This window comes from Sturnus vulgaris, chromosome 3, assembly GCF_052056855.1.
Source record: "Sturnus vulgaris isolate bStuVul1 chromosome 3, bStuVul1.hap1, whole genome shotgun sequence".
NCBI lineage: Eukaryota > Metazoa > Chordata > Aves > Passeriformes > Sturnidae > Sturnus > Sturnus vulgaris.
Window position 1 is genome coordinate 30,776,602 of NC_142245.1, and position 14,981 is coordinate 30,791,582.

The window sequence follows — 14,981 nt, forward strand, 5'->3', positions numbered from 1 at the left end:
AGGATGATTAGGTGTCATGCATTTAGATGAGAATACTGATGTGGTATAAGATAATCACCCATCACTTCTGGGTATCCTGAAGTTGTTCCCAGCTGAGAGACCTCATTTCACACAGACTCCCACATTCCCAGCAATAGCACTCAGAGATAGGCAGCAAGGAAACATTTGGACCACTGGTTTTGAAACAACCCGTGTGGGCAAGGCAGGGCTGATAGCAGAGGATTTGGGTGCCTTGGAGGATAAATGTGAGACACCGAGTCAGCAGTGTGGCACTGACACAGAGCTATTGACTGGGAAGCTCAAGCTCTTGGTTCCAGACCTAATGGCTGGACTCAGAACAAGCTGCACATCCCCAGTGGATCCAGCCTGCGTTTTATCAGAAGTGCACTGAAAGTCTTCAGGTGGAACTTTTTGGGGTTTATGAGTATATATTTTTTAATAAAACCCTTTTACATTGCAAGTTTCTCACTACTCTCAACTATTGTTTTCACAATCGCCTTTTGTCATATTCACACACAGTTTGCCCCAAAATATTTTATTCAAAATATTTGACTCTGATAGTGTTTGGAGACTGTCTAAAAATTCATTTGCAAGGAAAAATGACAAGAAAAATTAGAAGTAACCTTCATAAATATTCTTCTGAGGCCTGAGTAGGTAAAAATTATGTATGTTAATGACACACTTTGTTTCAGCATCACATCACCTCACAGAGATTTTCTGATTAAAATATACTATTTCTCTCCTCATATTTCTTGTTTTCTTTCTGTCTTTAGACAATTGCTTTTCCAGAACAAGCATACCCTTTTATGAATTCTGTTCATCTAGCATATGGGGGGGATACTGTAATAATAGCATAATGTATTATTAATATAATAAACATTTTTAGACGGTTTCTATTTTATATTTGTGTGGTAACATTTTAAATATTTTCTGGTAAAAAAATACAGTATAATAATCATTGTGCTGAAATATCAGTAGTCCTTGAGCTTGAGAATGTGTAATCTAAATGGAGCTTTTGTAGCTATAATAGCTCTGTAGCTATTCATTTACTCTCTGGGTTCTGATTCATCAGAACTCTTAAGCAATTACCTAAATTCCTGTGCAGCAAAGCATTTAATCTTAGATTAACTTAATGTTTTAAATAAATTTTTTTTCCAAGAAAACTCTTAAACTAAATGTATCATTATCAAATGGAATTATAACTCCACATTAATCAGGACAGCCAACGGGGCTTAAAAAGAACCATGAAAGCCCTTTGGGTCATGTTTCCACCCAGAAATGGTACTGTTCTAACTATGTTCTAAATTGAGGATGAAGATACATTGACAGTGAAGTGTTTATAGGCGAGAAGTTCACTACCTTATGAGAAGCAGAACAGTGTATCTGCTCTTTTCAACTACATTTTTCCTACAGGTTTTAGCTATATAGTTACGCTGACAAAAGTCATACCTCAGACCAAAATGCTAAACAGTCCACACTGAAAATGACAAAGAAACTAATAACTTTATCTGTCAAAGACATCTTGAGTTTATGAAGAGAGAGCTGGATGGAAAAATACTTGCTGAACCTGAAAAAGTGATCCTACTACTTAGTTAACCAAAGGATTCCCAATTGATTTACCACCAAAGGGTTCCCAGTTTATTTACTTTTTAGGGCGGTAAAGACAAATCCACCATATCACTGTAACAAGATAAAATACATACGAGAGCAGTAAAGTTTGAAGTAGGACACTAAAAGAGGTTACAGATTTGTAACTTAATCTATATTGCCAATTTCTTTCATGCCTTGGTTTCTGTTTTCATTCACATATTGCAAATGGCATGAACAGTAGACAGTAATTAAAGAAATGAGACAGGAATACACTGGTAGGAAGCAGCACTGTAACACAGCAGATTCATATGATAAAGTTATATTCCAGCAGCAGGTAAAAACAAGGGCAGCCCCTAAAACCAGCAAAGCACAGAGAATGTCCGTGACAGCACATCTGCTGCAAAAGTTAGTGGACAGGGTTAATATTATTTTTGAAAATTTCTTCTTTAGGGTTGAAATTTTCAAGTAACATACCCTGATGTTAAAGCAATTTACAAGGAGAAAATAATAGTTTTTCTAATTCTCCTGAGGCTCTGGAAGTGAAAGGAATTCTCAGTGCTACTTTTTTAACACTGGTTTAACTAAAGGACTCTGTGGAAGTTTTATAGTAAGCTTTTTATTTCTATTTGAATTACTGCCATCAGTGGCTGATTAAATAACATGAGAAAATAGGAAAGAAGGAAACATGAACACTTTAGCAAAGACTTTTTTCACCTAAGAAGTCTTTATGGGGCATTAGAAATGTAAATTTTCATAGTAGAAACCAAGTTTTAAGTAGGCAGAAAAGAGACCCCATCACTTCACATGATCAGCTTCATATTTCTATTTTGTTAATGTCCTATACAAGTGTCTGCTTACTGGTATGATACCTTTTCTAAATTTTTTATCATTCTTAAATTTCTATTCATATTTTATTCCTAAAAAATAAACAAACAAGGTAGAGAATCCATGTAGTCAGAGGTATCCTTTTACTCTTTTTTTTCCAAGAGGAAAAAGTGCTGAAATATTTTTGTGTTATGACTTAAGAAGAGTATTGCAGATTTTGGGTTGTTTGTTTTCTTTTTCTTGGTTTCTCAAAATTTCCTGGGAATCTTTGAGATTAAGACTTGACAGGTGTTTTGGAATAGCATTTAAGGTAAACATATTTCATTTAATCCAAAAGCAGATCAGTATGAGGGAGACGTCCCCAGAGGATTAGTCAAGAGATTTATCAATTCCTAACATCTTACACTGGTTAATGTTCTTTTATCTGACACGGAATATTCAAATATATAAACCTATAATACTATAACATAAATCTATGCCTACAGGCATATAAGCAAAGTCACATTCATGGCTCTTAGTAGTAGCTCTGTGGTTCCTGTGAGGAATTTCAAAAGTCTAAATGGGACATTATTGTTACCCAAACTTTTATCTGATCCCTAAATACAAAGTATAGGATAACTTTTAAAATTACCTTTCTTGGAATTCTCATCCATTTAGAAACCAAAAATCATATTGGGAAACAGTTTTGTAAACATGTGAGTGAGAGATGTATTTTTAACGTATGAATATCTGGAAGATGTTTCTGTTTTCATTAGAAATTGATGAAAATTGAATTCTGTAAGATTAGGTGAAGTATTGATCATTTTTACCACTCAATTCTTCCCTGGACTGATCATGCAAAAATACTTTAATTTTGTAAAATACTACAGCAACTGATAATACTGACAGAGCTGGCAGTCTTAAACCTTAAGCCACCTTATTTTTCTGCATTCATTTGCGTAGGTCAGAACTGCGTTTGCCTGTTCTCTAAAGAAAAAAAAATATTAAAAAAGGCCAGTGCCAGAAACTGAGCACACATACAACACTTTGCTAACAACTTAGTGCCAGTAAGTAGCCAGTGAGATTGGTGACACACTTCCTTTCTGAGTACTGACAATAAAGAATGTGAATAGTACATTGCAAAACCTGAAGATTTGCATTCCAAAAAATAACACAAGAGTTGAAATTATCTAAAAACTGAAATCTCGACACCAGAGCCCATGAAATCAGTTGTCCTCAGAGGCCACTACAGTTTGAAAAAAAAAAAAATTGCCAGTCTTGCTGTCCTGCTCACTTTCCCAAAATGTGACAAGCAAAGACAGACTTGTATGGAGTTCTACCATCACATTCTCAGTTGGCTAAGTGTTGTTACAGCTCCAGAACTGAACACAGGCAGATATGTTCTGTGCATCTTTATATGTAGATATATCTCAACACATAGATTTATAATTTGATGTGATAAAATCCCATTAAGGGAAATAAATACTATAGAAAGGCTTTCAGATTCCACTCTTAACTATCCATAACACACATAGGAATCCATCTGTGAATGCTAAATTATTTACACATACAAATTGCATAACTGGTTGAACAGTTACCAGACTTGTGTGCTCAGGTGGGAGATTATTTTAACATCTACCTCAAATTGTGTGGATGCAGTGCAGGTGTTCTGCTGAGTTTATGACTAATATCCCTCAGGGGAGACCTATGAAAGGGGGAACATAATCTGTCAAGAACATACTTAATTTGATTAGTTTGAGCTTAAACATTTGAGCAGCCTTTGAACCTGAGCCGAGATGGTTCCAGGAACCTTCTTTATGACAAGCACCTCTGACTGCAAGTTCAGGATTGCCATCTCTTCCTTATTAAAGGAACATATTGTACATAAAAGGATATTATGCTGGATCTGGAAAGTATTTTACAGGTATGCATTAAGAGTGTATTTAGGTACTTAAATACAACATGCACTACTTTCAGACTGTGTATTTAGGACATGACCCTGACTCAGGAGGTTGCATATGGCAGGGTTTGTTTGGTTTTCAATTCCATTGCATTTTGTGTTTCTGCTCACCACTGTCTTATCTAATTGTTCCTCTTGCTTTACAGATCCACTGACTGCGGGCTTCTTCTGGGAGTGTAGACAGTCTACCTCTATGCAAAGAAGTACTAATTGGTTTGTTGGGTTTTCAGGGTTTTTCTAAAGCTGCTTCTCCCCATATGTTCCTTCTTTTCGTTTTAAAGTTGTTTCTCCCCACATGCTGGACCTTGAGAGAGGAACATACCTTCGGAAGTAACCAGCGCCCTTCAAATGCTTATCTAAAGGAATCCCACAGGAAACCTTGGAGCTCTTACAAAAATTTGGACAGTCTGTTATTTATCAGATTTACAAGGACACTAGTCTTTGGCTATCAAGCCCTCCTGAAGTCACTAACTGTTCTCTTCCCTTTTCCTTGCTTTTAACAGTAGAGGTAAACATTGACTAAAGTTTGCTTTGTGCCATCAATCTGTAATAAAATGGTTAACTATAAATGCTGACAAGATCTTAGTTCAGCATTAGTCCTGAAGCCCTGACATCAGCGCTGGCTAATGCCAAGTTACAGGCTCTCTAGCAACTGACAACAAACATTTAGACCCAGCCTTTACTGGGTGGGGAAACTGCACGAGCATCTTTCTCACAGTAACCAGTGGGCTGCCCTCATTTCCCTGGTTTCTTAGTCAGGGACTTTAATGGGTGCACATTTCTCAACATCTTATAAGTTACAAAGTTCCCTGTATGAATTTTATCTCATGTGAAAAGGCCCATGCATTTCCTATAGGTCTGTGACATATTGTGACAAGTCAGAAACTGAAGTAACATCACTTGAGTAACAACACAGAGAGGTATTATAAAACTATCTTTTTAAGCATATTTCAATTGTGTCTTTGCAATTATATGCACGTAAAGCACTGCACAAACATCCAATGCTTGGGAAAATTAAAAGGGATGGGTTGACAGATATAGCCTTTTCTAATGTTTGAGGAGGAACTGAATTTAGAAATTGTTCCAGGAGTACAAAAATATAGTTTGGGCTTCTCTGAGTGTAGACTTTATTACCCCTCCCTGAGGAAACCTGGTGAGTGGTCAAATAGGAAGTAAATAAAAAAAAGTAAAAAATAACATTGCACAGAATCATGAGAGTGTGTAACTTGACATCCTGTTGGTCAGATAAATTAGTGAGAATGATGGTGACAGAGAATATTGTCCAGCAGGAATAGGAGGCAAAACTTTCATTCCAATGTGGATTGATTTCTTGGCCCTTTTCTTGCTTCCCTGTCCCTGCTTCCTTTTGTTTACTCTTTGGTTTTTGTTGTTTTTAAATTTTGTGAATCAGGGTAAATCACACGACCATACCACAGCTGCCTGTGAAAACACATTCCCACAACTGAGAGCTGTAGCTGGTGCTAAATAGTACTTATAAATTAATTGGAGACCATTAAGTAAAAGAAATAAAAGCACCATATTTTATTATTACATTAATTCAAAGAGCTTCTGATAGTGTATTTTGGGCTAAATCCTGCTCTGCACCTCAGAATAGGACAAAAGCCTTTTCAGTCCATGATTACTTTGTACTACTTCCAACTTCCTGAAATATATGCTATCCATAGCTGAAGAGTTCTTGATGAGTCCAGCTAGTTCGAATCTGAGTGCTTGAGTGGTTATTGCAATCACTGCACTCAGAACTAATTTTTCTACATTTTCACCTAGAGTGATATCTTGTGCACACTGTTTTCTAATAAATAATCCACAACAACGGAGGGTGAGTTGACAACAGAGACGGGTCTGTCCCAAAACTCCAGTTCTGAATGTATCTAAACTTCAGCAAGAGACAAGTGAGTGCAATGAAACTCAACCTGTTTTAAAATGGTTTTGGGTTTGTTTTTTTTTTTTTCCCCTGACTTCATGGGTTCCATTCATTTTCTATGATACAAATTAGTTCTCACCTGGGGCATTTCAATTCACCTCCCTGAAAGACAATTTTAAATTGAAGCAGGGGCTGGGAGGAGCATCCTGCCAGCACAGAAAAGAGACCTGGTGGCTTAGAGACAGAGCTGCTGGTTCCTCTTTTCATTGCTGGTTGAAGGGGCACTCCACATGTCACTGCTGCTCCTTCCTTCAGCTGGCACCATGAGACTTCCTCTCCTCTTCCACACTTCTGCAATTGCTGACATCCTTCTGAGAGTACAGAGAACCTCAGTTTCTGTCCTTGAACAGAAGTGCTTTTCAGAACTTTGGGCTGCAAAACACAGGAACCCAAAGAACTTCTGTATTCTCTGACCTTCTTGCTATATTCTTTTTTTTTTTAAGTTCCTTAACATATGCTAATCCCTTAATAATTTCAGTGTTTCTCTACGGGAAAAGACACATTTGCTTTGTGAGAAAGCTACAAGGAGGTTAGTAACCTCTATATAACAGATTCTCTTAACAGGATCTCTCTAATCAAGCATTCAGAAACTAATCTTTCAGTAATAAGATAAAAGACACAGCATTTTTGGCCTTGGGCTGATCTGGTAGGAAGAAACTAAAAGCTGACAGGTTACAGCCATTTGGCAAGCTAAATAACATCCAAGAAATACATAGTTCACTGGAGAAATTTCTTTATTTCTAAAAGGAAAAGTCAGCCTTGGTTAGTATTTCTGCAGTTATGAAGGTAATGGCAGGATCTTTTGGTAATGCCAAGAGAAGTCCTGCTCAGCCTGAGGCAGTTTGAGTGATTTCCTCTGCTACCACTCCTCCACTTCCAGTAGCATCCTCCTCTGCCCATCCCTTCCAGTAGCACCATTCTCCTGCACTCATCCCTGCAGCAGCACCATCCTCCTGTGCCCATCCCTGCAGCAACACCATTCTCCTGCACTCATCCCTGCAGCAACACCATTCTCCTGTGCCCATCCCTGCAGTAGCAATCCCCAGGGTAGGAGCTGTTGCCAGCACTGCGGCTGCAGAGGGGAAGCTCTCCAGCCTGGGGCTGGAGCAGGTGGAGGAGAACCTGCAGGGGCCAGCATTCAAAGCTACCTTGTTAGGCAGCACGCACCTGCCAGCAGCGGCATGCCCTGTGCATCTCCTCCGTGCGTGATCCGACATGCCCAGTGTCAGACCAGGATTAGGAGCCGAGATGTGGGCATGCATTCCCAAATGATGATTCCCTCTGACCTCCTCCCCTCTCACGTGATGCAATCGCTCCAGAGTCTCGCTGTTCCAGGCTTTTGACAGTTCAGAAGTCTGCAAAGAGTTGAGCCAGACTTGTTTTGTATTGCAGCTGAAATACATCTGGGACAATGGTTAATAGGAATCTGTCTGTCTGCAATAGTTGGAGGATTTTAGATGTATGAAGGGCTTTTATCCATCTCCTACATAAATGGAATTTCTGAAGGTATAATTGGGCTGTCTCTTTTCCAATGTGAAGCTCGTTGCTTTTTACTTGTCTTATTCCAAGACACAATTTTTTAAGCAGTATATTTGGTTCAGCAAGTGCACTTGGGAGCCTTCACCGATGTCCTCACAGCCCCCGTGCTCAGCTGAGCCCTTTCACAGGACAGCAATGCCCTGTGCCAGGCACCATCTATGACACAGTGCTCTATTAACTATCACTGCACAAGGCAGACACTCAAGCAAGACTATTTCTGAATAGAAACTGCACTGTCCAAGCATGAAAAATGTATGGAGATGGATCCCTCAAACAGGACAGAGTGATGATGTAAAACCTTTCCCTCGCATTAGTTGCAACCTTTCTTTGTCTTTATAGTTCAGTAGGCAAAATGGCTTCAGCGGTCCTTTGCACAGTGAGAAGAAGAAGAAAAAAATACCCTCACTCTTCCCAAGTAATCTTTCATTGTCTTTAATCAAAATTTGCCTATGAGCAGAAGTATTACAAGATTATTTCCCACTTAGAGCCAACCTGAGCATTAAGTAGAAGTCAGGTATTGTAGAAACACAGGGTAGAAATTCACCCAGTATCGTTCTGCGCAGTCCTTCAGGGAGAAAGTCATTACAAGGAATAAAGAATATACTAGTAGTATCACTATTGTTATCCTATATATGTATCTGATTCCACTCTCTTCCCTGTTGGCCCAGCAAGTGTTGATATTACAGCAGAGGCAGCTTATGCAGCTAGAAAACAAGCTGGCTGCAAGACTAGCCATAGAGAAGATACTGGGAGAAGAACCAGGGTATGAGAAACTGCCAGAGTTCAATGGGAATAAGTTATGTACCTAAAACTACTCCCAGAAGAACAATAAATCTTCAGAGTTCGGAGGACTTTCTATTATAGACGACTTCATAGCTCAGCTTTGTGAATGTGACTGTTTCAGCTGAGGGCTTTCTTTGCATGCCACAGGTGGCCCATGTTGGTTTCAGTGGTTTTTTTACAGGTGCCTAAAAGAGGATTTGTGAGTTCTGATATATTGCCTCCCATATGTGAGACAATACTTAATCTTACAGAAAGATAGGATTTTTTGTGTTGTGCATTCCAGTTCATGCGTAACCTCCCACAATTAGTGTTATCTACCCTACCAACACAGAATTTGCATTTAAGTTTTAAGAAATAAAAATGTACTGGGAGCAGGGAAAGCTCTACTGATTTTCTAACTCTATGGCTGTGTAATGTCTGCCTTTCTGTGGATCTGAGTTAAAAAGTTGGATCAGGTGTGCTGGAATCTCTTCTCCTACTCAGTCTGTTTAGAAGCAGGCATAAATGGTGTAAAGAGACTGACCAAAAAAGGCAGAGAACTGGATATGCAGCTTTGAAATTAGTTCAGGAGAATATCAGAGTCATTCTTTCCATTGTTATTTGAACGCACTCATTACTGCACAGTACAGTGTATTCTTTGGAAAAAGAGTGCATATGGGGGAACAGATTGGACAGTGTTACAGTCTAAAGTTATTTGCTATCCACTCTCCAAGGTACAACTGAAAACATAATTCACTGCAGGGACTAACCAAAAGGTGTGTATTGCTAGCGTGTGCATTGGCAAGCTGTCAAGGTGCTGCTGTGAGCTCTTCCCTACCTCTGCTCCCTGGTCCTGAAGTAGGTACTCAGCTGTCCTGAAAAGCCTATGCTGAACTGAAAAAGTTATTTGATCTGCCTCCTTAGCAGTGCTAGATCCCATCTTTTATATTATCTTTTATATTTTATATTATTCAAGCCTTTTCATTTTTCCTTTCTTTCTCTCTCTGCACCATTGTTTGAAGATATTCAATACTTCTATCCACACAGGACCAGATTCAAGCTTAATGTCCAAGCCACGATCAATGTAAACTTTATTAGATTTCTAATATGGAAAACTGCCAGACTCAGAGGAATTCTCCACACAGTGGGGACCACAAGGAAAGGTTCAGACTTGAATTGGATCTTAAAACTCGCGATCTCTGTTCAAAAACAGATGAGTTTGCATCAAGATTCAATGGGAAAAAACATTTTAGTTTAGTCACCCCAGGCAGGAAAGCCAACTTGTTTCTGGAAAATAAAAATGATAGCTGGAGTACGTGTTGCTGGTGTATCACCATGGCCCTGTTGCCCACAATATGGCCAGCAAAGGCCTCCCATGGTAGCCAGCCTGCACAATGCTTCCTGTAGGCTCCATCCCACCCTTCCTTTCCAGTGCCCAGCTTATGGCAGTAGCAGCCTCCACAGTGTGTCTCGCCAGTGAGGCACCACAGCAGCTTCTCCCACTCTTCTGTCCTAATGACAAAGATCAAAATTCCCTCTCTTCTTTACCTATGAACCCCAGCAATGTCCTTACCACACTGCTCTGTTAACAGCTGCCAGATTTCCACACATTATCATGATAATAGATATTCCAATTGTAATCTTCCCACGTCTTCCAAGCAGCATGCCCTACAAGCAGTCCAGGTATAAAGAGAGGCAAAGGAATTTAATCTCTCTAAATGTCATACAAGGCATTTGTACACTCTGATAGCTGCAAAATAACTCACTTCCCACTGCTGAGAATAGATATTTGTTAGTTAAGCTATAATTGTGTAACTAGGGCTTTTCTCAGCATTAGAACAAAATTTGGGAAGCATGTCTTCAGCTGATACATGCAGGATTAATGATCTTGTCCAAAGTGCTTGTAAAAGACTAGTGTTGAGACAAGCCCAGAAGTAAATGAGGCCTCCTTTATTAAGCAAGGCTGCTGTATTTGCACTAGGCAGCACAGCAGAAGAAAGACTTCTCCAACAGCTCATTTATTTATGTGGCTTAGACATTACTTATTTGTCGATTATCAGTTCCTTTAGTCAAAATGGAAGTTGTACTGCCATTTGTTTATAATAGACACACATTGAAGAAACATACAACACGGTTAATGTCAACTGGCAGGTCCTGGCCACTTTTGTCTCGTGAAAGCAGCAGTTTCTTCAACCCAGCTATGAAAAATGATGGTTTTGGTAGGGCAGAGGCAGATCTGTGATCCGTTGTATACCTAGTACAAAAACTTCAGCAAGGCAGCCCAAGCTTCCCCATGTGCTTGTGACACAGCAGCAGTAATGCAAGACTGTAAGCTCCAGACTACTTTTGGACTTATCTTGGAAAAGGGGGAGTGAAGGGGCGGGGGAGTGTAGTTTCTGCAGGACACATTTCTGCACTCAGATATGGGCCATGGTAATCAAATCTCTCTTAGGAAAATTAAGGGCTTCAGGCTTCTTGGTATATTGCCAGGGCAACCTTTACTTGGACAAAATGCTGCTGCTCCTCCTTCCCCTGTGAAAATTTCATCAGAAAAGATGATGATGCAAATTGCTCTATAGGATCACAGACACACCTTTATTAACTCTGATTGTCACTGAATTGCAAAAGATTGGGGCTGAGAGTAGGGAGTAGTGAAGCAAAGGTAGAATATGAAGCAGACCTAAGAGCCAGGCTTCACTGTAACTTTGTTGTGACAAGTACACACAGTCAGTGAGAGTTCATGGCTGCTGAGCTGAATGAGTGTTTGCAGATTGGTCCCATTATTCACATACACTTCCTTGTTCCAGAGAAATCTTGCAAAAAAACACATGCAGGGAAAGCGCTGAATTTTCTGTTTTGACTGAAGCAATGCCACTCTGCAGAGTTCACCCATCTGCTTATTGACTTGATCTTATAAAATAAATTAACTAACCCATTTAGATTTTATTTCCTCCTCCTCCCTTTTTCGCCTTGCTTTGGCAAAAGAAATAACTAATATTCAAAGGAAATGAGTTGTGAAACCTCTAACAGGCTGCTAACCATTAGTTTCTATAACCCATGTTGGCAATGCAGAATTCCCTGGGGATGTTCAGCCTCAGATAGTCCTGTTGAATGAACAAAAAGGCTTGGGATGTTCACCTCTGTTTGGATGCCCTTAGAGAGCACTACAGCCCTTTATCTTGATGGGGTCTGTGTTCCCTCCCCCATAGTCTCTCTCTCTCTCCCAACTGCTTCAGAGATTTTTGCAGATGCACAGATATAGTTAGGAGTTGTCTTCTTATACTCGGTGCCTTCCCTCAACTCTGCTTCCTGCCAGACCTCCTCCACACCTCATTGTTGGCACCATTGTGAGTCTGACCTGAGTTACCAAGACCTCCCCATGAACTCCCAAAGGAGAACAGAAACATGGGCAATTTGAGTCTGCTTCCTTTCACTCACTGCTTCTTCGCTTTCCCTGGACTGTGTTCCACTTGTGAGGCAGAATGATGAACAGAGTACTGCTGAGGTGCTACACAACAGGAGGAAAATATCCAGCATCTGATTTGCTTTTCCACCTCAGTCATGGGTTATCTTCCAATTGACTGTGACCATGCACACATGCATCCCTACAAAGTCACTGAGAGCCAAGAGCATGGTGTTCACCATGAAACCTGGAAGTTAGGACTTGCAAAAAGCTTCTATGCTTAGAGCAATGACAGCAGTCCTGCTGTTGACCGAAGCACCAGATCAGGAGGACTTTTTTCTGATGCTCTAACCCAGTCACTTTTGTACCAAATTACCTCCTAAGAGTCATATCTGTGAGTCACCTGGATTTGCTTGCTACTTTTACACTGAGTTTTGGCATGTGGGAGGCACCACTGGAAGGCAGTAACACTGAAATCCAAGTTCCTCCAAACTCTCTTAACACCTCTCCTGATGAAGGTCTAAGAGAGTACAAAAGATAAGTTAAAAGCCACTAAGAGCTTTGCAAGCCCTTCACTTGCAGGATAGCTGTGGGTGTTAGTGCTCAGCTTTTGCTGTCTTCTTTCCCAATACCATATGTGACAGAGGAGGGATCACAAAGAACCATGTGACAGGCTAAGGGGCTCTGGTGGTTCACTATGCCAGGAACTCTTGTCTTCTCTTCCAAAACTTCTTTAAACACATAAGGCAGAGGCACATGCATAGAGACTGCATAGGCCATGACCCTTCTTTCATTCCAGGACATCAAGAACAAAAGCAACTCATGTCCATAGGAAACAAAAATATTACAAATCCATACCCCTTTAACTGCATGTATCCAACTCTCTCACTTATTTACTCAATCTTTTCTTTCCCTAGATAAGAACCAATCTAACCTCACAAGCTGTTGCTGCAGGGCTTGGAACAGGAGAACAGATGATAAAAATATGATCGTTTTCAATGTTTTTTTGGTGTATAGCTGTCTTCATTTATTATCCACGAGGCTCTATTCACTCAAGAAGGAAAAAAAAAGCCATCAACCCTCCCTCTGCTTTCCCACTGCCAAAATTAATGTGCTGATTTTTTTCTATAAAGGTAAGAGTTAGGTGGGAACAGCTCTTCCGGCATGTTGACTAACAAAACGTGAGTGCTACACACCGTGCATGGAAGGGAGCCCAGTCTGGATTTGGGAGCTGCCCAGTCACATACAAGGCCCTTCATTGCACAACCTGGCACACAGACACAGCTGTGCAACCCAGCTGGGAGATGGGGGAGGCTAACAGCTCCTTGAATTCCCCCCTGTAATCCAGCACTGCCACAGTCAGGTACTAACATTGAGGAAGGTATGCATTGCATGCACTACATGACACCAGATTGATAAAAGTTAAATTAAACTGGTGTGGGAAACAAGTCTCAAGACAATGTGCAAACATTCATCCATATTACTATACACAAATAAAATTTAATTCCTTCTTAATAACCCAAAAATAAGACTTGACAGTGATGTTTTATCTAACAAAATAACAGATTGTTGCATATTCACTGACTCTGTTACCATGGTGCTCAGCTATCCCTGAGCATATTATCTAGAAGAGTAATGTCCTCCGGGTATCATGGTGGTAAAAGCCAGTCTAGGACTGACATTGTACAAGTCAGTCTTTTTTTGTAGAGCTGTATTCTGAAATGCTTAGATCACTGACATGAATGTCAGCATGAAGGACTGCCATAAAGCTTCTGGCACTACCAGTGAGGTCATGGTGGAACAGAAAGAGAAGGCCAGAGTATTTCTTTCTAAAACATTTTGAAGGAAAAATGTTTCATCATCCAGTGACTACTATGGATGGCTGAGGAACAAGGCAGTCAAGAAAAACTGTTGAAATACTTAGGCTTCTTCCTGATGAAGACATTTCTCTCGAGCACTGCAGGCACCTCAGTGAAAAACAGATGATCCAAATGCGTATTTTTCCTTGAACATATTACAGCCATTCCACACAGGTATTGTACTCATCACCAGTTATTCATTAAGCAGCATGACTAATATCTGTCATGTGGTGTTTGTTCACTCATTATCTGTCCATGGGTGAAGAAGTCTGTTGCAGTGGTATGCAGGTTGTTTTGGTAAAGGTTTTTATTATTTTTATTATGATTTACTATGTGTTACTGTACATTCAGAGTATAAAATGTGCTTTTGTAAATACTTAAGCCAAAAGGTATGAACAATCCCAGGGAGAATTTTTGAACTTTCCACAAATGCCTCATATAAAATTCTGCATCATCTGCAGACCATCCTTCCCCTCTCTGTGTGCACTGCACTGCATCAAAGAAACAAAACAGCTCACAATAGTCACGACAGTGCATCCCTCAACTCAGTTAAACCATACATGGCTGGATGCATAACACCTGAAGGCAAAGTTGGAGGTGTCTAAATTTCAACAGTTAAAACAAATGAAAGATGCAGAGTTAACAGACATCGAGAACAGTCATCAACCAGTCAAAACCAGACTTCTAGGTGAAAATGGCAGAGGCTTGAAGAGAGGCCCATAGCTCATAGTCAGTATAACATGCAGTCTTTGCCACTACATGACAGGTTTCTTTTGCCCAAATAATGTCTTTTACTTGCTCCATCTAAAACATTTTCTGACATTTATGCATTCATTCCAGGCTGTCCTAGGAAACATCTGTACAGCAAATGTGTCTTAGACATACAGCTTGGATGAAAGAGATTTCCTTTTGGACTGGACAGCCTGAAATAATGTCCTATGCAAATAATACAAATGATTGATACTTGTGGTATTGCTCACCACAGTGCTTTCTGCTGTTTCTCCCTTGATTTTTAATGAGATTTAAAGGCCTGTGAGTGAATAACCCCAGCCTTTTGATTAACTCAGCTAGCATGAAAAGCTGTGGGGCCTATGTGGCAGGTGCTGTGGGTTGACAATAGGG